This window comes from Geotrypetes seraphini, chromosome 7 (assembly GCF_902459505.1).
Source record: "Geotrypetes seraphini chromosome 7, aGeoSer1.1, whole genome shotgun sequence".
Classification (NCBI taxonomy): Eukaryota; Metazoa; Chordata; class Amphibia; order Gymnophiona; family Dermophiidae; genus Geotrypetes; species Geotrypetes seraphini.
Genome location: NC_047090.1, coordinates 103,179,305 through 103,204,092, shown reverse-complemented (window position 1 = coordinate 103,204,092; position 24,788 = coordinate 103,179,305). Strand labels below are relative to the sequence as shown.

At 40.6% G+C, this 24,788-nt stretch overlaps 1 long non-coding RNA gene across 1 annotated transcript in view; it reads right to left on the bottom strand.

Annotated features, from left to right (window-relative positions):
• LOC117364341 overlaps positions 1-24,788 on the bottom strand; it is a 186,436-nt gene that overhangs the window by 5,414 nt on the left and 156,234 nt on the right. The window contains exon 3 of the long non-coding RNA XR_004540216.1: positions 12,487-12,714. This is a non-coding gene — a long non-coding RNA (uncharacterized LOC117364341). The remainder of the gene's footprint in view (positions 1-12,486; positions 12,715-24,788) is intronic.

Sequence of the window (24,788 nt, the reverse complement as noted above, 5' to 3'; positions counted from 1 at the left end):
GTTTCCCCGTGGAATATGCTACCAATTTAGGAATGAAACAAGAAAATGAGTGGAAGAAGAAGGTCAGCAATGGGTTTCAAAAAATTCCTCTTTACTAAGTTTGGAAACAAGAGATTAATGCAAGGCTTCTAATTGGATCCAGATTCACAGAACAAGGTTAATCCAGTTCTAGGTTTACCCTGTTGCATGCAGGGACTTGAAGTTTTGATTTCCCCAGTGCATCCCCTAAGAAAAGCAAGATTATAATCCCAGCATGGCACTGAGGTAAACCCAGGCCTAGATCAACCTTATTCTGTGAACCTGGATCCAGTTGGCAGCCTTAGATTAATGGATACTTCTGTAATATCAGAAGAAAGCTGCTCAGACAGCATTAAAACAATAAAAAGAGCCTATTGGGTCAGACCAATGGTCCAGCCAGCCCAGTATCCTCTTTCCAACAGTGGTCAATCCACTACAGGTCAGCTGTAAAGGTTTAAAACATGTTAAATCTGTGGCTATGTATCAAGCAGATAGAAATTTAAGAAATGCGTAATTTTATTCTTTATTACTCGTGTACTTGTACTTGTACTTTATTACTTGTGCTTGTACTTTATTACTCGTGTACTTGATTTAATTATTCTTTGTTCAATAATTCACAAACACACACACACACATATATATATATATATATATATAAAATATATATATAATTTTTTTTTTTTTTTTTTTTGCTTGGTGTGATTTTATTAGTTTATATTATGTGTTTCATAATATAAACTAAATTACATACATAAATTAACACTGGCTTTTACAAAGGCACAGTAGAGGTTTCTACTGCGGGTCGATGAGGTAAATGTTCCAACGCTCATAGAATTCCTATGAGCATTGAAGCATATACCTCACTGGCCTGCAGTGGAAACCTCTACCACGACTTTGTAAAAGGAGCCCTAAATGAAAACCAAATCATGCTAATAATTGTTTGTTAAGCAGCCAATTATCATCACTAATTGTCTCTATATTCAATTAAGTTGCACACATAAATTGGGCACATGCCCAAATGTACATGCACAACTCAAAGCGCCATTTATAGAATTTGGGGATTAGTGTGTAGTAAATGGTATATGTTATTACAACTTAGTAAAATGACTCCCAGAATTACTGAAACATCTTTTCAAAGTGGAAGGAAAGACAATAGGAGAGATATAGCAGGGAACACATGAATCAGACCATACTTTTACCTGAGACTGTGACTTCATTATAATAGTTATTATTGCTTGTCAGGTATGGTTACAGTTTTGGCTCTGAAGGAAGGATGGTCACCAAACTGAGTGGCTGAGCCTCAGAGCTATTTAAGCATCACTTCACTCTGTTTTGTATCAACTGTTGCTAGTCTGGCTATGCTCTTTACACTTTACAATACTGCTGCCTCTGGCAGTGCCTTATAGAAAATGAAATTGTTCCTCTCCGTAGGGTTTATTTCTAGCAGTAATGTTCCATATACAAAAACTACATTTCCAGGCTAAATGTCATGTTTTGACTTGTCCTCCAGGCCTAGAAGTAATCCTGGTTTACATATGTCTATCCAATTTTTTTCTCTGTCAGAGAATGATGAGGAAATTAGATTTATTTTGGAAAGAATGCAGCCAAATTATTCTGATAAAATCCACTGGTTTCACTGTGCCTCTTCTGTAGCCAAAACCATTAAAAATTCACATTTGAGCTCATCTTAAATTTGTGGAGATGGTTTGGGTCACAGGGTCAACAGCAGGAAGAAAATTTTGAACTCTTGGCATTACAGCAGATGTTGAGTGTTGATAGCAGAAATTGTCCTTGTTCACTCATATTCATGTTTTGGGAACAAGTATATCCCAAACCAACTCCAATGTATCCCTTGGGAAAAGATGCAAATACTTGAAATTGTTGCTTCAAATTCTTCTTTCTCTATTTGAAATATTTTTAGCTGGCATATCAAATATATCACAATGGGGCTCATTTTTAAAAGAAAAAAATGTTCAAAAATGGCAAAACAAAAGATTAGGTTCTTACTTCGATAATTTTCTTTCTTATAAATATGTCTAGTAGTCTTAAATGCTCGGTTATGCATCTGAACCCACAAGTTGCTTGCAGAATGATATCACTCATTTTTCAACTCCACTTCCTTCCTAGTAGGCATGCTTCTGTCCCCTCAGTTTGTACAAAAGCAGTTAAGAACCACTGAAATGGAAGACATCACCAGACGGAGGGCAACGGGGAGAACTCTCCAATGCTATACTTCTGTTCTGCTCTGAAACACTTGCAAGAACATTATCAAAATCTTAAAAACTGTGTGCAACCAGCACTAACATATATGGAGGTCATAGCTAATCACATATCCTGCTAAGAAGTAGAAACTCAGACTTGATTTCCCTCCCCCCCCCCCTTTTTTCTTTCTTGTCAGCTTAGCTGAGAAACAGAGAAATCCTTCACAGTCAGACACAGAATGAAATTAAAAACAAAGACAGGCGAAGTCCACTCACAGGGCAGAGCTTCAGGACTACTAGACACATTTACAAGAAAGATTATTGAGGTAAGAACCTAATATTTCTTTCTAGTGCTATGTGTTTAGAAGTCCTGAATGCTAGTGACGTATCAAAGTAGTCCCCTGAGTCTAGGGTAGGACTACTGAGCCTGCCTTTAATACTGAGGATCCAAAAGTGGCATCCTTCCTGGCTGCCATGTCTACTCTTTAGAACCTAGTAAAGGTATGAAGAGTAGACCATATCACTGCTCTAAAGATCACAGGGGGATATCGCCCGAGCCTCTTTCCATGAGGTAGCCACCCCTCTGGTGGAGTGTGCCTTTCAATGCGATTGGCAGCTGTTTACCACAGGCAACATACATGGAGGAAATTGCCATTTTAATCCATCCAGAGATCAAGAGGCCTTGGATGCAGATCTGCCTTTCTTAGCATTACTGGTCAGAACAAAAAAGTGATCATATACTTGAAACTCATTGGTAACTTCTGTAGGCCTATGCCTGTATCACCATATCACCATTTATAGGCTTTTTGGCCTATGAGGAAAAATAATTTTCCCTTCTATCAGCATCTTGGAATTTCAAGCTGCTTGTCTGTTTGTCAAAGAGGCCCATATACAGTTTGTGATGAATTATGATGCTGGGAAAATTGAGTTTTTGGATTTGACGATAATGAAATATGGATCCAGGATGTTGACAATGTTGTTTCAGAAAACAGTAGAGAAGAATGCCTTGTTGAAATGTCACAGTTTTCAGCCATTTTCTGTGAAGGATAATTTACCAGTTGGTCAATTTTTGCAATTGAGGAGGATATGTTCAAATTTGTGATTATATAAAATTGAAGCAAAAGCTCTGCAAAATTGCTTTATACAAAGAAGATATCCTGAAAAAACTATATAGAAGGCCTACTTGTGAGTGAAATTTGGTCAGAGACATTTCCTACTTCAAACAACAATAAAATCAACGGTTTAGAAGTTGGTATGTGTTTTGCCTTATACAAAAAGGACTATTCAATTAAAACAACTGATTTTAAAAAGCATTGACATTTGTTGCGACTTTTACCTTCTGTCTTTGCAGAGCCGCTGATAATAGCACATCAGAGGAATAAAAATATAGGAGAGTTAGTGGCAAAATGTAGATATGCATACCATTGGGGAAGTATATACACACGACAAATATGGTGCATGTCAATGGTGCTATAGCACCATTACAGGCACAGAATGGAAAGAACCGGGAACAGATAGAGTGATTAAAGTGAAGAGAATTACGAACTGTAAGAGCAAAAATGTTGTGTACTGTATATGATTGAGTGCCTTTGTAGGTTGATATATATAGGATGGAGTAGCAGAGCCATACAGATCTGCCTCAGTGAGCACAAGTCTAGAATTAACACCCAGACTTTACAAGCTCCGTCAGTTCAATATTGGCAACAGCTAAATCATCAGATCAATGACATAAAATGGAGAGTGATAGATCAGGTAATTGAAGGGTGGGAGGGTGGTAATTATAAGTGCATTCTGAATTTTAAAGAGCGACAGTGGATATTTACATTAAACACAGTAACTCCTGCAGGCTTGAATCTCAAAATAGACTGACAACATTCTTATAAATTATATTGAGGTTTTAAATGAGAGATTATTGCATGGAAATAGTTGAGGATTGGATGATGGAGATCCTGTGATATCATGAAATGAGGGAGGACCCTATATATTGTAATGAAAAGATGATGACACCATCTTGATAAGGGAAGGTAGCGAGCCAAGATAGAGAGGCATGAAATGAAGAGGTAAATGTGAGCGTAAGAGTAGAGAAGTACTGAGATGGTGTATGAATAATATCGAGGGATATTTTTAAATAGAATTTCATATGTTTTTAAAAACATTTTTTTCTATATCTATTTTGCAACAGGGGACATCATTGATACAGCTGCAAGGTGAAACATGATGGATAGAGTTCCTTCTGACAAGTTGCAGTAATGAACAGATAAATGTGGATTTTGTATAATATTATAAAAATTATTAAAAAAGAGAAAAAGAGGACGGAATGGAATGAAATTTGAAATAAGTGCATAACAGATCAATGATGAGAGAGTGCATGATCTCTGATTGTTAAAGTTATATCCATTGGAGGTATTTCTGAAGATATGGTGCAGAAAGTTAAATAATGAAAAGCTGATTGATAAAGTTGCTAATTTATTTGAGTGAGAGATTAGTGCACATGATGAATATTTGGTGTATGATAGATTTCTGAGTAGCAGTCTGATTATTGTCACTAAACAGATAGCATGACAGGTCCGTGGTAACTCCAGATATTCAGCAGCAGGTATTTTATTTATTAATTTATTAGGGTCAAGAAATTCACTCAGGAGATGTACAGTAAGAATAAGTCAAACAAAAAGAATCAACAATGGTAAAAATATTCAAATATTAATACAATACTATGGGCTCATTATCGGGGAGTTTATTGTAGTCTTTCTTGAATATTTTTCCCCATAATGTTTTAGAAAGTTCATGTCTCAGGTTTGGATTTTACAACAGCACTGAGGAAATATGAGTAGCTGGTGATTGGAGGGACAAAACTGAGATTGGCATTTTGTAACTTTGCTATATTTTGTTAGGCTGATTACATTGTTTAAATTAGTTAAGCTCGTTATTTATTATTTTTGTCTTATATATTTGCAGATGTTGCATGTTTATATTATACGTTTTACACTGACCGGCTGATATTCAGCATGACTTAACCGGCTGGGAATGGCCACCAACTGGTTAACTTGCGTCTCGGCAGTTAATCAGTCATTTTCAGTGGCATTTAATCAGTTAGCACCACTGAAAATGCCCAGTTAGCAACAAAAAAAAGCCGGCAATGTTGGGGCATTCTGGAGACATGATTCCTTAAGCCCTGATATTCGTAACTTAAACAGAAAGGCTTAGCAGGCAAATAAGGCCTCAAAAAAGCAGGCCTATCTTTGCCCATTAAGTCTTGGCCGGTTAAGTATAAATGTCACCTTAACTGGCCATGAACTAGCTAGCATTGAAAAATGGATATTCCATGCTGGTTGCTGGAAATGGCCCGGCATTGAATATCTGGGTTGAATGCTGGCTGCAGGCAGTCAAAGAGCTGCCCACTGCCCGTTGAATATCAGGATCTGAGATACTGGGTTTCCAGTGAAATTTTGAATATAAATATCATGGGGTTGATACCTATAAAGGTTTAACCAGACAGGACAGGATCTGCCTGGTTGGTTAAATCCTGATGAGCTGGTCATTCCCAAATATTCAGTGGCATTTAACCGGATAGTGCCAGTAAATATCTTCTATCACTGCCAAAGCACTAACTAACTAGTTGGGGCGGTCCAAGGGGTGGAGCATAAGTGGAGCCAGCAGTTAGCTGTGATATTCAATCCACTAACCAGGAAGAAAAGGGTACATCAAGGAAGATAAACAAATTGCAGACAAACTAAATTCCTTCTTTGCGTCCGTCTTTACGGAGGAGGATACCGCAAAAATACCAGAAGCAGTGAAAGTGTTTGGTGGAATAATAGAAGACAGCCTCACCACAGTTGAAGTGGAGTTGGACCAGATATACTACCAGATCAACAAACTTAAAAGTGACAAATCCCCTGGACCGGATGGAATTCACCCGAGAGTCTTAAAGGAATTGAAGGTTGAAATCGGAGAGTTATTGCAAAAACTTGCCAATCTGACAATCAGAACTGGACAGATACCAGATGACTGGAAGATAGCGAATGTCACGCCAATTTTCAAAAAAGGATCGAGAGGAGAACCGGGCAACTACAGACCTGTGAGCCTTACATCTGTCCCTGGAAAGATGGTTGAAGCACTGATCAAAGATAGCATAGTCCGGCACTTAGATACACACGACTTGCTGAAATCCAGTCAACATGGGTTCAGGAAAGGGAAATCATGTTTAACGAATTTACTTCAATTTTTTGAGACCGTGAACAAGCAAATTGATAGTGGAATGCCGGTGGACATAATATATTTGGACTTCCAGAAAGCATTCGACAAAGTTCCACATGAAAGACTTCTCAGGAAACTACAAAGCCATGGAATAGAGGGAGATATACAAAGGTGGATAGGCAAATGGCTGGAAAACAGAAAGCAGAGAGTGGGCATAAATGGGAAGTTCTCAGACTGGGAGAAAGTGACTAGTGGTGTGCCCCAGGGCTCGGTACTTGGGCCGATCCTATTTAATATTTATATCAATGACCTGGAAGACGGAATATCCAGTGAGATCATTAAGTTTGCAGACGACACAAAACTATGCCGGGCAATCAGATCGCAGGAGGATAGCGAGGAACTCCAGAGCGACTTGTATCAGTTAGAGAAATGGGCAGAGCAATGGCAGATGAAGTTCAACGTGGAGAAATGCAAAGTAATGCATTTAGGTAGTAAGAATAAGGAACACGAGTATAGAATGTCAGGCGCAACTCTGGGTAAGAGCGAACAAGAAAAGGACCTGGGTGTACTGATAGATAGGACCCTGAAGCCATCGGCACAATGCGCGGCAGCGGCAAAGAAAGCAAACAGAATGTCAGGCATGATAAAGAAAGGAATCACAAGTAGATCGAAGAAAGTCATAATGCCATATTGTGTCCAACATTGGTCTCTCAACCTAAAGAAAGATATAAAACTGCTGGAGAGGGTGCAGAGACGAGCAACGAAGCTAATAAGAGGTATGGAGAACTTGGAATATGAAGAATGACTCAAGCAACTGGGACTGTTCTCCCTTGAGAAGAGGAGGCTGCGAGGGGACATGATCGAGACGTTCAAAATACTGAAAGGCATCGATAAAATAGAGCAGGAAAATAAATTATTTACATTGTCCAACGTGACATGGACAAGAGGACATGGTTTGAAGCTAAGGGGGGACAAGTACAGGACAAATGTCAGGAAGTTCTGCTTCACGCAGCGAGTGGTAGACGCCTGGAATGCTCTCCCAAAGGAGGTTATTAAGGAATCCACTGTGCTAGGATTCAAAGGCAAATTAGATGCACATCTCCTTACAAGAGGCATAGAGGGATATGGGTGACTAAAACTACATCAGGTGTATACCTGACTGGGCCTCCGCGTGTGCGGATCGCTGGACTCGATGGACCATGGGTCTGATCCGGAGATGGCAGTTCTTATGTTCTTCTAAAAATAGGACAACTGAAAGGCTGGCCTAATTTATCTGCCAAGCTAATTACGCACTGGTCTGAATATCAGCTGATCAATGCTGGTATTAGACATGCTAGGCCCAGGGCAGAAATTAAGGAGGGGGCCCCCAATTCGTCTTCCCCTTGCTCCCTCCACTGATTTCCCTACTACTAAATGCCCTTCCATCCAATATTTCTCACTCCCTTCCCACTACCCCCAGGTCCACCATCTTTCCCTTCCACTGCCCAACTGCCTCCCATTCAGCATCTCTCCTTTCCTCCTCCTTCCCTCCCTCCCCACCACCCTTGAGTTCACCAAACACCCTCCTATCCAGCATCCCTTCTCTTCAGTTAAAAATCAGCTGCTTCAGGAGGCTCCTGCGGGACAGGATGTCTTTCTCTTCTTCCCACCCCAGTCTGAAGCCTACTGCCCTTTACCTTTTAAAATGTAAAGAGGTCACCAGTATGGTAGTGATTCTTCAGCACTGCCCACGGCCTTTTCAGCTGTTCTTCTGCCACGGTCTGCCGAAGCGGAAACAGGAAGTTGCGTAAGGGCAGACCAAAGCAGAGGAACAGTGCTGAGGAGGCTGTGGGCAATGCTGAAGTATTACTGCCACACCAGCAACCCATTTATATTTTAAAAGGTGAGGGAGAACGGGCTTCAGACCAGGATAGGAAGAAGGGAAGGACATATTGGTCTGTGTAGACCCTTTGGAGCTGTGGGACCCAGGGCAGCTGCCCTTTTTGTCCCTCATGTCCTGACACTGAATATCTGGGTTAACTCAGACCATGGCTGTGAGATGCTTACAAGCCCCTTACCCCCTTGGGCCAAATATCGACTCCCACATTATTTTACATTATGAAACAATGGAATCTTGCTGTTTTTACTTGGGGAAAAAGGAATTTAAGCAAACAGTAAGATCATAATCATTTATTTCTCTAATATATAACATAATCTACAGACCTCACAGTTAACACAATTCAAGGGCCATAACAAATAACTAATGCAAATGACTGAAGCTTGTAGTCTCATTTCCATTTCTTATTTGATTGGCCCATCTCTATCTGTAACCTCACTGCTTAAATTTTAAGTGAATCTTCATGAGCAAGTTTCAATGTTCAGCCAATATTGTGTTTAATTTGGATTCTCTAGTGTATAAAAATGTCCACACAGAAATTGGAAAACAAGCTGTAGAAACCTCTCTATGGGCCGATTAAATGGATTTAGCTGACACTTAGTGTTCTAACAAGCAAATTACCAATGACATTTATTACATTATTTATAGGAAATACTTAGGCAAGCATAAAAAATACCTTTATATACTAGAATTCAGAAGTGAAGGGACTATCCACAGACTCATATAATCTGTAAAGCTCTAGAAGACACTAGAGGAGTGTGAGGGAGCAAGTATATAAGCTATCTTCCAGCAGGTGGCATTACTTGAGGAATCAGAGGCTGAAGTAGAGCCAATGGGAACTTCACTAACTTGGAACAGGAGGACATTATTGGCCAGACTTTACAGTAGATATCCTGCAAACTACGGGATGGCAGGGAAGAAATAAGAAGAAATGTTTCTTATAGATAGATGGGAATAGGAGAGAAGAAAGAGGGAGGAGATGGTACACATGGATAGAAAGGAAGGGAAAAGTAGATTTTGAGAGGGAAGCAGAAAAATGGAAGAAAGTTGAATGTTAAAAGTTAATGCTAAAGATTTCATTTATTTAATTTGTTTTCTACCCCGTTAGCCTCAAAGAGCTCAGAATAAGTTACAGGTTGAACATACATAATTTCAGTACAAGTTTTTATCCTAACTTGATACATACTAGGGTCTAATAGTAATATACATAACATACAGTTTACTTGTTACAATTTGCCATAGTAATCCTTAAGGTGCAAGGTTTTTAGAACAAGTTTTATTCTAATTTGACACACAGATAGTTACAGCGTATGATTTTAAAATACAAGTTATCCATATGTAACATATACTGGTTCTGGTCTCAATATACATTTCATTGTAGTCCATCGGTCAAGAGCAGGGGTTTAGGTGAAGAGATATGCTTTTATTGCTTTTCTAAAACTGAGGAGTCCTTCAAGGGATCTGATCTTTGGGGGAGTAATAAGGTAATTTCCTATAAGCCAGCTTTGCCTAGTCATCATTTTCCTCCTCCAGTGTAACCAAGAAGGTATAGTCATCTTTAATTGAGTCTATGATTTCCTTGACAATCTCACCAAATAATGTATCACTCAGACAAGGTACATCAGCAACCTTTTCAAGTACATCTTGGCAAAAAGCTGATGACTTTAGCCAAACCAATCTCTTTGTAGAAATAGCCACTGCTGCTTCATTTACTGTAGAGTTATATTGTAAGTATCATGGATTCTCTAAGTCTGCTAAAATATTTTCAAAGGATGACTTGGAAGATGTTTGAAGAAAATCTTCCTCTTTATGAAGTGCATCCTTCAGTGTATATAGGTACTTGAATGTAGAACTGATGGATGAATATTCTACCACTCAGCATCTCATTTTGATATATCTTCCATCTCATTCCTTCCATGACCTTCATTTCCTTAAATGGAGGGATGTTGGAATATTCCCATGAACCTTTTAGCCTTCTGCATGGTGGACTTGACAACTACAGACTGGTGTGATAATTAGAAATCACTATGTCCCCATATATTCTGTACTCTATATTTTGACTCTAAGCTCCTCTTTGCAGCTCAGGAGGAATATGGAGTTGACCAGATAGCTTTATGATTATCTAATAGCTCCTCATGGATGGGCAAAAATATAATCTCTTTTAGTACATCTAAGTACTTAAGGACTGTTAAATTTTGAGCCTTTGGGTCAGGTTTGGAAGAAGTTGGAATTTGGAGAGTCTGAGTCATTTTTGAATGAATTTCAAACACAATGTACAGTATACTTGGGTTGTGAGGATTGCATTATCTAAGGCACGTATGGGTCAGATGGCAGACCCAGTGTATTTCTCCCTATTGGGGATGGAGAAGAGATGCTTGCAGAGTTTCTTCAAAGCAAGGTGTAACTGCTACCTCAACTGAAGATGTGGTTGAAAGGACCAAGATTTTCTTCTTAAATGAGGCAGAGACAATGAAGACCCAGTTATTTTTATCTTCTCTGATTCTATAGACTGTTCAGTTATAGAAGTGGTAGGTTGCTGAATTTGAATCTGCTGTGGATATTGATTCTGCTGTAAAAGTTGTTTTAATAGTAAAAGAACCTCAGAAGTAAGGTTACCCGTAGGGTTATCTGAAGCCTTTATAGGTTCAGAAGTATGTAGTAAAACCTGTTCCCCTGTCAGAGAATGACCCGATAAATCTGATTCCTCCGAGGTAAAAATTATTTGGATCCTAGACTTTCTGACTATACAGTATATTTAGGGAACGAGCTTGCAAACATGGCAACCTACCCAAATTCCTACATACCTCATAAGCCTTGGCCTCTTCACAGGAGTCCCAAGGTGAAGATGTTCAGTGTCAAGAAAGGTGAGAATTATACGATCGACACCTCCTCTTTTTTGGCATTGGAAATACAGAGAAAGCCTGAGGAATCCTTCCTAATTGGGGATATCCCTCTTGAGGCTGAACAAGCAGCCTCACCTCCTGATTGGTCAATAGGCTCCAGCAGAGGAGGTGCTTGATGTGGCATCAGCATAATCAATGACATCTTCAGCATATGCTTCTCCTTTTTCCCCATTCTCTAAGGCATTGGGCTATGAAAGAGGGTGTTTGTTTTATTCCTAAATGAATGTTTCTATTTATTTTGTGGATTTTTTTAATGTAAAGATGAAGCAGATACAGACAATAGTTTTTTCTTCTTTTTACTAATATAATCCTTTAATTTTAGCTCTTTCATCTTCAAGGCCTTTAGATTCATTTTTCTGCAGTCAGGACATGAGTCCACTTTATGATTGATGCCCAATCACCAAATACAAGAGGTATGCGGGTATGTTTCTGACATCTTATGGTCACATAATTGGCTTCTTTTAAATCTGGGGTTTTTCTCAGACATATTGAATAGAATTGAGGCAAAATCAAATTCATTAATCAACAGGATTTTGAAATGTTGTGACTGATTAGAAAGACTAGAAATGCAGATCTAACTGTGACTACAGAAACTTCAAAAACTGATAGGGGGTGTTTGTTCATATGGTTTATACTAGTGGCATTCGGTCAGAGCTTTCATGGGATTCAGTGAATCCCCAGCTCTAAAGTCCTGCTTTTTTGTTTACTTTTTGCTTGATGTGATTTGATTTGTTGAGCAAAAAGTAAACAAAAACAACAACAAAAAAGCAGGGCTCTAGGGCTGGAGATTCACCTAACCCCCTGTAGATCCTGACAGTACTGATCTGAATTTGATTGGTTCAGCAGCTTCTGTCTGTTGCCTACTCAGCCAATCAAATTCAGAGCAGTGTTGTCACAGCCTCCATGGATCAGCTGTCCATGGAGAACAAGAGAGGCCCCAAAGAAAGAAGTTTCTAGGAGGAAAACCCTTAGGCAAGATGTTTCTAGGAGTGGGCCTAAGGCAGAGGCTCTGGGAAGAGGGAAGCAGCCTGGGAGTTTGGGTTTCCCTTGTTTGTGTATAAATCATGAGAAGTCAGCTAAGGAAGGTCAAGCCTTAAGTATGGCTACATAAGAATCCTGTTTAGGAGGTCTGGAGGGAGCCAGACCTGTGTTTGTGAACCCTGTAAGATGTTGAATGCACTGAGAGTTTGAGGATGTCTAAACTTTAGTTCTGAACTTGAGACATTATTCTTTATTTACTGTACCACAGAAGTAACAAGGTTCATTATTGGTTAATAAAGAGCTTTTGCTTTACCTTGTATCCGTGTCTGACTGTGTTTTTATGAAATCCATGATCCCACACATTATCACAAGGAGTTTCTCATAAAAATCTTATATCTTTTGATAGCATTCTGTATTCCCATTGTTGTTCCTCTGGGATTTTTTGTTACTATGTTCAAAGCCTTTTTAAATCAGATAACTCTTAGGTATTCAAATTCACCGATGTTCAGCATTAGCTCCAGGGGCTTTCTTCAGTGTGTATCTGTGAACACAACAAATTTGGTATTACTGCCCCAAATTTTGTACTGATGGTTGAATGTTCTAGAAGGTGATGTTGAGAAACTCATTTCTGAAGCTGGACTGTAAGGTATTTTTTATTTATTATTTTTTCTGTTTTTTTTTCTTTCCAGAAGGTCTTATAAATGAGACCAATTGTGAACTACAGATGAAAAACTACTTTTATGAAACCACTCTGAAGGTCAAGTGACTCCATTATTTTTCTAAAGTGCTACAATGGTCAAGTAGTTTATTTTAACAAGCAGCATTATGTTCCATGCTTGTTATCACATAACAGGCTTATGGATTTACAAGATGGAAAAACTTACAGGTCAGTCTTGAGTGGTGTAGGCACAGTTCAAATTTAAAGGCATTGGAGATCTCTGTAGAAAGCTTGCATAGCCTTTGCATGTGTAAAAGCAGTTTCACATTTAGAAGATAATTATGTAAGCACTATTCCTTCTAAGCCAGTGGTCTCCAACTCAAACCCTTCGCAGGGCCACATTTTGGATTTGTAGGTACTTGGAGGGCCTCAGAAAAAAATAGTTAATGTCTTTTTAAAGAAATGATAATTTTGCATGAGGTAAAACTCTTTATCCTATTTAATAAAACGCTAGCCGCGCATGCGTACTCAGACCTGCGTGATCTGTAATCCCTGATCCGTGATCTGTAGGTCCGTGGCCAGAGTGCGTATGCGGCGGACAGATCGAGAAAGCACAGCACAGCACAGCCGGCGACTCCCACCCTCCCGCCCTCACTCACTGCCAAAACCACCACCTCCTCCTTCTCGCCGGCTCACCCGCTTTTCAATGAAGAGAAAAGCGCTGCACCGCTCTAACGTTGGCTTTGCTGTCTTCTGTCCACTGCGGCCGCCCTCTCTGACTACTTCCTGTTTCCGCTAGGGTTGGCCGCAGTGGATAGAAGACGCCGAAGCCAGCGGCTGTAGCTGCCGATCTCCGTTCCTCCGGGGGGGGGGGGGGGGTCTGGGAGGAAAGGGATCACAGCCGCTCAGCGCCCCCACCGAGGAGCCCAGCAACTTTCCGCTGCCCGGGACCCGAGTTATTTGCCGCCCCCCCTCTTCTCTTCCCGCGGGCCCGACTGGCGATTTAAGCAGCGTGTGCAGCACTCTTCACACGCTGCTTCGGGCCCTTCTACTGCCCTGATTTGCTCCGGACGTGTCAGAGTAAATCAGGGCAGTAGAAGGACCAGAAGCAGCATGCGAAGAGTGCTGCACACGCTGCTTAAATCGCCATGTGTAGTCGGGCCTGCGGGAAGGGAACGGGGGGGGGAGGGGCGGCAAAGGACTCGGGCCCGCGTTTGTAGTCGTGACTGTGGGAAGGGAAAGGGGGTAGAGGAAACGCTAATGCTGCTGTGTGGGGGAGGGAAATGGAAGGGGGAGGGAATGCTGCTTTGGACAGACAGACAGAGGGAGGAAGGGAGACAGAAATACAAGAAGAAAGACACAGGGGCAGGTGCACAGGGAACTGGTGTGGGGGGAGGGAAATGGAGGGGGAGGGAATGCTGCTTCGGACAGACAGACAGAGGGAGGAAGGGAGACAGAAAGAAAAGAATAAAGACACAAGGGCAGGGAGATATACAGAAAGACAAACAGACAAAGGGGGCCAGGGACAGAGACAAACAGAAAGAAAGACAGCGGGAGTCGTGTCAGGAGGGGTGCGGGATGCCGCAGAGGGAACTTTGCCAATGGGTGCAACTGGGTGCTGTCGGGAGCCTCTGATCTGGGGCAGAGCAAGGTAAGTATATCAAAGGGATACGAAGGAGGAGGGGGGGGAGAAAAAGGAAGGGACGCCTACTGCTGGACAGGGGGAGAAGGAAAGAGGTGCTGATGGACAGGGGGGGGTGAAGAAAAAGGAATGGAGGCCTAATGTTGGACAGGGGGAGAAGGAAGGTGCTGCTGGACAGGGGGGAGATAAAACAAAGGGAGAAGGGCTGCTGCTGCATAAGGAGACCTGTGAAGGGGTGGTGGTGGACACAGGGGAGGTAAAAGGAAGAGAGAATGGACAGGGGAAGCAGGCAAGAGGTGGTGATGGACAGCCAAGGAAAAAGAAAGACAAAAAGAAAGAAAGCGGCTAAGGAGAGAGAGAGAGAGAGAGAAAGAAAGAAATAAAGAGAGACACACACACATATATTCTAACGGGCTATAAGACTAGTAGTTTATAAATCTTTCCTTTTGGCTAAGTCTTAATAATAATATTGTAATTTATAGCTAAAGAGATATATGATCAAAAAACTGTTTTATTTTACTTTTGTGATTATGATAAACATACCAAGGGCCAGTGGCGTACCAAGGGAGGGGGCGGGGGGGGGGGCAGTCCACCCCAGGTGCACGCCCCAAGTGGGTGCACAAATGACCACCCACCGGGGAATAGGCTGCCGCCGGGGGAATAGGCTGCCACTGCCGCCATCAGGAACAAGCTGGCGCTGAGTTCTCCCTGCTTTTCTGCCCCCACGGGGCCGACCAACTCTCACCACCTGAAGTCAATTCTGATGTCAGAGAGGATGTTCTGGGCCAGCCAATCGCTGCCTGGCTTGCCCGGAATGTCCTCTCCGATGTTAGAATTGACGTTGGGCGGCAAGAGTTGGTCGGCCCCGCAGGGAAGAAAAGCAGGGAGGGAGATCTCGGTGCCAGCCTGTTCCCGATGGCTGCAGTGGCAACCTTTCCCCGGCGGCGGTGGCAGCAGCATGTTTCTCAATGGCGGTGGCATGGGGGAAGGCAGGGAGAAAGAAAGGGGGCAGGGTGAAACAAAGAAAGAAAGGAAAAAATGGGCCACGGAGAGAGGGAAAGACAGACATAGAGAAAGAAAGAAGGGGGCAGGGTGAAAGAAAGAAAGAAATGGGGCACGGAGAGAGAGAGAAAGACAGACATAGAGAAAGAAAGGGGTCATGGAAAGGGAAAGAAAGAAGGGGGCAGGGTGAAAGAAAGAAAGAAATGGGGCACGGAGTGAGAGAAAGACAGACATAGAGAAAGAAAGGGGGCATGGAGAGAGAAAGAAAGAAGGGGGCAGGGTGAAAGAAAGAAATGGAGCACAGAGAGAGAGAGAGAAAGACAGACATACAGAAAGAAAGGGGGCATAGAGAGAGAAAGAAAGAAGAGGGCAGGATGAAACAAAGAAAAAGTTGGGGGAGGGAATGAGGTCTGGAGGAGAGGAAGCATACAGGAGGCTGAAAGAAGGGAAGAAATATTGGATGCACAGTCAGAAGAATAAAGTGCAACCAGAGACTGATGACATTACCAAACAAAGGTAGGAAAAATGATTTTATTTTCAATTTAGTGATCAAAATGTGTCTGTTTTGAGAATTTATATATGCTGTCTATATTTTGCACTATGGCCCCCTTTTACTAAACTTCAATAGCGGTTTTTAGCGCAGGGAGCCTATGAGCATCGAGTGGGGCATTCAGCGCAGCTCCCTGCGCTAAAAAACACTATCATGGTTTAGTAAAAAGGGAGGGGGTATATTTGTCTATATTTGTATAGTTGTTACTGAGCTGACATTGCATAAAGTCATCTGCCTTGACCTCTTTGAAAACCTGTGGAATATAAATGATAATTAACATTTTCTCTGTGTACAGTGTGCTTTGTGTTTTTAAAATTTTATTGTTGGTAGATCATTTTGACTTGGCCAGAAAGGTAAGGGGGAGAGAGGAAGGGGAGCTGCTGAAAGACATCTAGTAATCCTTGCAGGCTTAAATGTGCAGGGAATTATTTTTGTAAAATCATGTTTTGTTATGTGACTGGCATTATTTAGACTTTAATTTCTATCAATGAATAGAATGAAAATGATATAAAATTACTTGCTTGTTTTTATGTGTGTGTGCTGAAGGAAAGTGGAGAGAGAGTAGGCTGAGGACGCTGAAGGGAAATGGGGAAGAGAGAGTGGGGAGAAGACGCTGATTTATAAATTGACAATTGTACAGAATATTGTTTCTTTTTATACTTTAATATAATAAGTTCAATATAAAACAATTCAAGGCTTGTGTGGATGGAATCAGGTGGTTTGCGGGGATGGGGACCGAGCTTATGGGGATTAGTCCTATAAAATGGTATTTTCTTATTTCTCATTATTTGTTTTATTTTTATTTGTTAATTTGTAAAATGGTGATTGTTATGTATCAGTTTTTTTTCAAATTTACATCTACTGTCTTTATATTTTGCACAGTATTAGAAGACATGTGTTACTGTTTTTGTGGTGTTGTGGTGTTGCATTGTATGCAGAGTCTGGTTTCTTAGCGATTCAGTTTTTATTTTTGTCTACATATTTCTATTTTTAGTTTGTGATTATTCCATATTGGGCGAGGGCGTATTTCTGTTCTGTGTGTACGAAAAGAACGTGGAGGGGCATAATCAAAAGGGATGTCTAAGTCCGTTTACGTCCATCTCGCAAGTCGTCCAAAGTTAAAAAGAGCCTAAGACACATTTTCGAAAGATAGATCAAACTTTTTTTTACTTTCGAAAATCGTCTAATTATACGTCCTGCCGATCTGATCGTCCAAGCCACTAAATCGTCCATCTTTATACCACATTTTCATCCAACTTTCCGTCCAAGTCCAAAATGCCTAGAATAAGCCCTGTTGGACATGGGAAGGGTCTGCCAAGTGGTGGACTGCACACCCAGACATGCCACCTAAATATTGGGATACCTTACAGGGCACTACTGTGAACTTCACAAAAAGGGTGCCATGACTTCTCCTCACTACAGCTCCCTTATAGGTTACGGTGAGCCCCCCAAACCACCTCCAGAATCCCCTAGAGCCACTTATCTACCACCCCAATAGCCCTTATGGCTGCAGGAGCCACTTATATGCCAGTACAAAAGGGTTTTGGGGGTGTATAGGGAAGTGCACATGTTTCAATATCAATACAGTGATTACAGGGGCTTATGGGCATGGGGCATCCTCTCTATGGGTCTCTAACCCACCCCCAAGTCGACTTAAGCCGCCTCTGTGCTGGACAACTAGGCTTTCCTATGCCAGGCAGCCAGGTGATGATGGTCTGGAGGTTGAATTTTAAAGTTATGATTACAATTTTTATGGGGGTGGGGAGGGGGTTGGTGATCACTGGGGTAGTATATGGGAGTCTGTTTTATGTGTTTTCAGTGCTTATCTGGTGGGTTTTTGTGACTTAGACCATGTTTTACATGGTCTAAGTCACAACATCCAAGTTCCGTCTAGGCTCTGTTGTAAAACTTTCGGTTATACATGCTGTACAACTAAGTCTAAGCTGGCCCACGTCCCTCCCAACTCCCACCCTCGACATGCCTCCCAAAATGCCCCGTTTAGCTTTGGTCGTTCAGCGGCCCTATGAAGGCTTAGGTTGTTTAGAAATACGTCCAAAACCCGTTTTTATTATCGGCAGTTGGACGTTTTTGAGAAATGTTCATCCAAGTGCCGACTTAGGCCAGTTTTTGGACATTTTTCTCTTTCGATTATGAGCCCCATAGTTTTCAGTTGGCATTGACTGCAGGATCAATTGACTGTGTGGGATCTGGCTTGTTTAGTTTTACAATGTATGTGTTGGTGTTCACTGCAGTGTTTAAGATGCTGCCTTTTCCTAGGTACACTCTTGTTGTGCAATATGTGGATTGGTACTAAAAATCATATTTTTCATATAGATGGGAGGGAGGGGGGGGGGGGGTCATTAAAATGATGGGCCCTGGGTGTCACATGTGCTAGGTATGCCACTGCCGAGGGCCTCAAAATAGTACCTGGCAGGCCACAAGTTTGAGACCACTTTTCTAAGCTGAGCAGGAGCCCTTCATCTACAATCCTACCAATGGGCAGCAAAGCAGTCGGAGGACTCCAACTCAGCTAAGAGAGAATAGTATTTATAAGGCCATTCCTATGAGTATGTAGCCACATACAAGGATGAGGCCCTTTTATAAAGCTGCAGCAAGCACTAATGCTTACAGTAGCATAAATGGCTTTCTTGCAGGATGCACTGAGGTGTCCTGCAGTGATCTGAGGATGTACATGCACTACCCAAGCGATTAAAAAATAAGTTATATTTTTTTGGTGCTGGAGTAGGTCTGGATATGGAGAGTAGGCATGCTCTATGCTAATGCATCGGCGGCATTGGCATGCATCTCTGACGTCCACACCATTGACACATTCTAAATGTCGACACATAGAAACAAGGTCTCCTGGAAGGCATACCTCATCATCAAGGTCAACAATGCCTCAACACCCAATACCATCTACACCATCTGTACTGATGGCTAACATGGCACTGGTGCTTTCTCTACAGTATCAGATCAGAGAGCTAATACAAAGGGAGTTTTACATATTACAGTCCCAAGCAGTTTACACCACTGCAGTGGCATCAGCCCAGCCCAGCCTGAGCAATGCTCTATACAGCCATTGATGTCATTTGAGGTTGAGGAGAGAAACATCATCAAGATCTCGAGCTCTTCCTCTATATCTACATCACATCAACATTGTAGAGCATCTCAAAGTACATCTTGCTGCTCTCCTCAACATCATAGTCAATGCTCTTCTCCATCTCAGCATATGTTTTGACCTTGACATTGAGGAATATGATTCTGCTTTGTTTCACCATTCCTCCTTTTTTGAGTGTCCAGATCTCTCAACCGAGGAATCATATGGGATTTCTTCAGATCCATCCCTTCCACCTCCTCACAAGAGATACAAAACAATACAATACAACTTCTTGTATCCTGCAGTTTTGGTTTTTTTTATATGGAATCAATGCGGCACACAGCATGAGAATTTTACATTAATGACTCACCACCAGAAAGCCTCTCCTTTACAAAATTAAGATGGAGTCCGGGTCTGAACCTAGAGCAGAGTATTTTAGTGCTTTGGATTGTCTAAAGCTTCCCTTTCACAATTCAATAAATGACACTATGTTTAAAAATTGGGAAGTACACCTTCTAGTTCCAAAAAAACTAAACTCTTTTTACAGACTCCAATCTTGCCCCGGATTTGACAAGCCTCAACTCCAGCATCAATCACTGCTTGGAGAATCTGTGTTGAAGAAAGCTAGCAGTTCCAGGACTTATGCTAGTGCCCCTCGTGGCAGAGAATGAAAAACATTAGACAAATCTGGCCATAGACTATTCCAAAATGCAATGCTAGCCAACTAAATATTGAGTGATAATTTCTACATGATTTTCTACATGAAGTCACTAACTCAGAAATTATCTCATTATGACCAATATATTCCTGATGACCAATTGACTGATTTTAAACACATTTCTAAACTTGTTAGAAACCAGAAAATGTATGGCAAGATCAGTATTTGATGCCTTTGATGTCATCTCAAGAGCATCAGCATTATCTATTGCCATGAGGATACAAACATGGTTGAGAGTTTCTGATTTGGATGCCAATATCCAGGAGTGCTTGATAAACATTCCATGCTTGGCTGATTAACTTTTTGATGAAAAAATAGATGAGGACACCCAAAAGATCACAAGGCATGAGCAGTCCATAATAACTCTCTCGGCTTCAAGGTCTACTAAACCTCAACCTGCCAAACAATTTTACAAACCTAAGCGCTCCTCCTATTACTCTAAGCACAGATATGTACCTCCTCAAATATGCCCCAAACAAACAGAGGACTCAAAAGACCCAATTGCAGACTCATCAAAAATCTCAGCAGTCCTTTTGATTTTCTTCTAGAGAGCCTAGCCAGCATAATACAAACTATTCCTCAGACTCTTCCTATAGGAAATCATCTTACTCACTTCCACCAATGTTTGGCTTTGATTACAGCAGATCACTGGGTCCTCAATGTAGTGATACAAGGTTACACACTCTATCTGAAACATACACCTCCAAACCATCCTTCAAGAGAGTCTGCTTTCAATTCCCATCACACCACCATTCTTCACCAAGAGCTCTCAGCCCTCCTCCAGCTCAATGCCATTGAACAAGTTCCTTTGCCGGAGAGGTATCAAGGGTTCTATTCCAAGTATTTCCTAATAACAAAAAAGACCTGAGGACTTTGTCCAATATTAGATCTCTGTGCTCTCAACAAATACTTAGTGAAGGAGAAGTTTCAAATGCTCTACCTGGGTATTCCTATTTCCACTTTTAGACAAAACTGATTGGATCTGCTCTCTGGATATCAAAGAGGCCTACACGCACATACCTATTCTCTCAGCCCAAAGCAAATATCCTGGGCACACGTCACTTCTAATACAAGGTGCTTCCATTTGGTCTGGCTTCAGCACTCAAAGTATTCACAAAATGTTTAGTTGTAGCGACTGCAACATTCCATTCTTGCAATTTTTATGTATTCCACTATCTGGATGACAGGTTGATCAAGGCCCTTTCACCTCAAGCAGCTCATTTAATCATCAATTTTGACAGTGCATCCCCTACTGCTTCTGGGATTTACAGAAAATTGAAACAGACTGAAGATCCATCAAGCATAGTATCCTATTTCCAACAGTAGCCAACCCAGGTCACAGGTATCTGGCAAGATCCCAAGGAGTAAAACAGATTTTATGCTGCTTATCCTAGGAATATGCAATGTATTTTCCCAAGCCATCTCAATAATGGCCTATGGATTTCTCATTTAGGAAATTAGCCAAATCTTTTTTTAAACCCTGCTAAGCTAACTGATTTCACCACATTCTCCAGCATCAAATTCCAGAGCTTAATTACACATTGTGAAAAGAAATATTTTCTCTGGTTTGTTTTAAATCTACTACTTAGTAGCTTCATCATATGTTTCCTAGTCCTAGTATTTTTGGAAAGAGTAAACTAGCAATTCCCATCTACCCTTTCCACTCCACTTAGACCTCTATCATATCACTCCTCAGCTGCCTCTTCTCCAAGCTGAAGAGCCCTAGCCACTTTAGCCTTTCCTCGTAGGGATGTTGTTCCATCTCATTTAACATTTTTGTTTCCTTTCCCTGTACCTTTTCTAATTCTGCTATATCTTTTTTGAGATATGGCAATCAGAATTGCACACAGCATTCAAAATGTGGACTTACCTTAGAGTGATACAAGGGCATTATAACATTTTTTTATCTTTGTTTTCCACTCCTTTCCTGATAATTCCTAACTTACTATTTGCTTTATTAGCCATTGCCACACATTAAGCTGAAGGTTTCAACGTATCCTCAACGATGAAACCTAGATCCTTTTCCTAGGCAGTGACTCCTATTGTGGAACCCTGTATCACATAGCTATAGTTGAGTTCCTCTTTCCCACATGCATCACTTTGCACTTGGTCACATTAAACGTCATCTGCCATTTTGATGCCCGGTCTCCCAGTCTCACAAGGTCCTCTTGCAATTTTTCGTCCTCCTTTTGCGATTTAACAACTTTGTGTCTTCAGCAAATTTACCTCACTAGTTATTCCCATCTCTAGATCATTGATAAATATGTTAAAAAGCAGAAGTCCTAGCACAGACCCCTGGGGAACCCCACTATTCAATCTTCTCCATTGAGAAAATTGACCATCTAAACCTACCCTGTTTTCTGTCTTTCAACCAGTTCTTAATCCATTATAATAGGACATTAATCCATTATAATAGGACTTTCTAACTCCCTTAGAAGTCTTTCATGAGGTACTTTGTCAAATGCCTTTTGAAAATCCAAATACACAGTATCAACCGGCTCACCTTTATCCGGGTGTTCATTCACCCCTTCAAAGAAATGCAGTAGATTGGTGGGACAAGATTTCCCATGACCAAATCCATGTTGGCTTTCTCTCATTAATCCATTCTTATGTATATGTTTTATCATTTTGTTCTTTATAATAGTCTCTATAATTTTGCCCGGCACAGACATCAGACTCGCTGGTCTATAATTTCCCAGATCAGCTCTAGAACCCTTTTTAAAAAATGGTGTCACATTGGCAAACCTCCAATATTCTGGTACTATGCTAGATTTAAAAAAAATAAATTGCAAATTACTAACAATAACTCTGCACATTAATTTTTACAATTCTATCAGTACTCTGGGATGTATACTATCTGGTCCAGGCAATTTGTTGCTCTTCATTTTGTCAAAATGACCTATTACATCTTCCAGTGTTACAGAGATTTGTTTGAGTTTCACTGACTCATGAGACTTGAATACCATTTCTGGCACTGGTAACTCCCTCACATCTTCCTCAGTGAAGACCAAAGCAAATAATTCATTTAATTTCTCCTCCATGGCCTTGTCTTCCCTGAGAGCCCATTTTATCCCTCGGTCGTCAAGCAGTCCAACTGATTCTACTACTAATACTACTACTATTAGTTATTTCTATAGCGCTTCTCTTCATGGCTTCGTGCTTTTAATATACCTAAAAAAGTTTTTACTGTGTGTTTTTGCTTCCAACATAATCTTCATTTCAAAGTCTCTCTTTGCCTCCTTTATTTGCGCATTGCATTTGACTTGACATTCCTTGTGCTGTTTAAGTTAATTTTCAGTCTGATCCTTATTCTACTTTCTGAAGGATTCTCTTTTAACTCTAATAGTTTCCTTCAACTCACTCGTTAACCATACCGGCTGCCATTTGGTCTTCTTTCATCCTTTTTAATACTTGGAATATATCTCGCCTAAGCTTCCTGGATGATATTTTTGAATGTAAATTTTTGACCTTTGCATTTGCTCCTCTAAGTTTCTTTTTTACCATTTTCCTCATGTTATTATAGTTTTTTTAAAAAAAAGTTAAATGCTGTGGTATTAGATTTCCTGTGTGAACTTATTCCAGGGATTATATTAAATCTGATTATGTTATGAGCACTGTTATCAAGCAGCAGCAGCACCATCACCTCCCTCACCAATTAATGTGCTCCACTAAGAATTAGGTGTATAATTGCTTTGCCTCTTGGTTTCTGAACCAGCTGCTCCATAAAGCAGTCCTTGTTTTCATCAAAGAATTCTATTTCCCTATCATGTCCTGATTTTACATATTGCCAGTAACACTGCTGATTCCACAGAAGTCCAAAATTTAAAGACTAGTTTGGATTTGGTCCTCCCCTTCCACAGCTTAGTAAAAAAAAAAAAAAAAAAAAAAAAGAGGGGGGGCATTTGCTGTCAGTTTTCCCAGTACATTTACAAAGGCAAAAATACACAGATCTTTTCTTTGTTTTTCCCTTTCTTTTCTTTGCTCCGTTTTTCCCTGGTTTTGTTTTCCCAATTCCCCTTCCCACCTTCTCTTTTCCTACCTTTCCCACTCTGCTTTCCCTTCCCCCATTCCCCCTTTTATTTATTTTTTTTTATTTCTTTGACTTTTCCACTTTTTTATCTGTCGATACAATTCTTAGTGTACTATTGTCATTTATGTGAGTAATGTATATTTGAAGATCAAATTGGAAGCTGTTTAATATCCAAGAATCAACAGTATATTTATACCTTCAATATAGGTATGTCACTATTAATTTTTTCATGATTTTTATTTTGCATAGCTTATTTTGAATCAAAAATTCTTCATTATGAGATGTTTTATATAATTTTTTTGTTCAATAATATACAAGTTCTCATATTTTGTGATTTGTTGCATCAATGTTTGTTTAATTGGGTTTCATCTCATTCGTGGTTCACTTTGCTTGTATATATTTATATGTACTGTATATTTTTTATTATTTGATGTATATCAATTATATAATTTATTTAATCATTTTAATATATTATCCCCCTCTTTTACATAACTGTGGCAGCGGCTGTCACTCGGCAAACACTCGGATGCCCTATGGGCGTCAGAGTGATTACTGCAGCAGCAGCCGCTATCATGGCTTTGTAAAAGGAGCCCTATCATTCTATTAATTATTTTGTTATTTATGTACCTGTTATATGATGTTTCTTTGAAGACTCCTGATGCAGGCCTACTAGATGAAACATGACTATGTTGAGTCTGATGAAAATTTATGATTAAGGAAATTTCCTTCAGATAAGAGTCTGATGAAAGTCCATTTCTTTGGTGTGCTGTTTGGTCATCTCCATTTGTTTGGTATTCTCAAGGTATAGATATTTTCCATGCCCTTACAGGTATTTAACAAAAAGTTCTGAGCCCGATATTGAGCCAGTGGGAGGCAACACCTTTGCTGTCAGATGCTGACGTTAAACTTGGATATTCA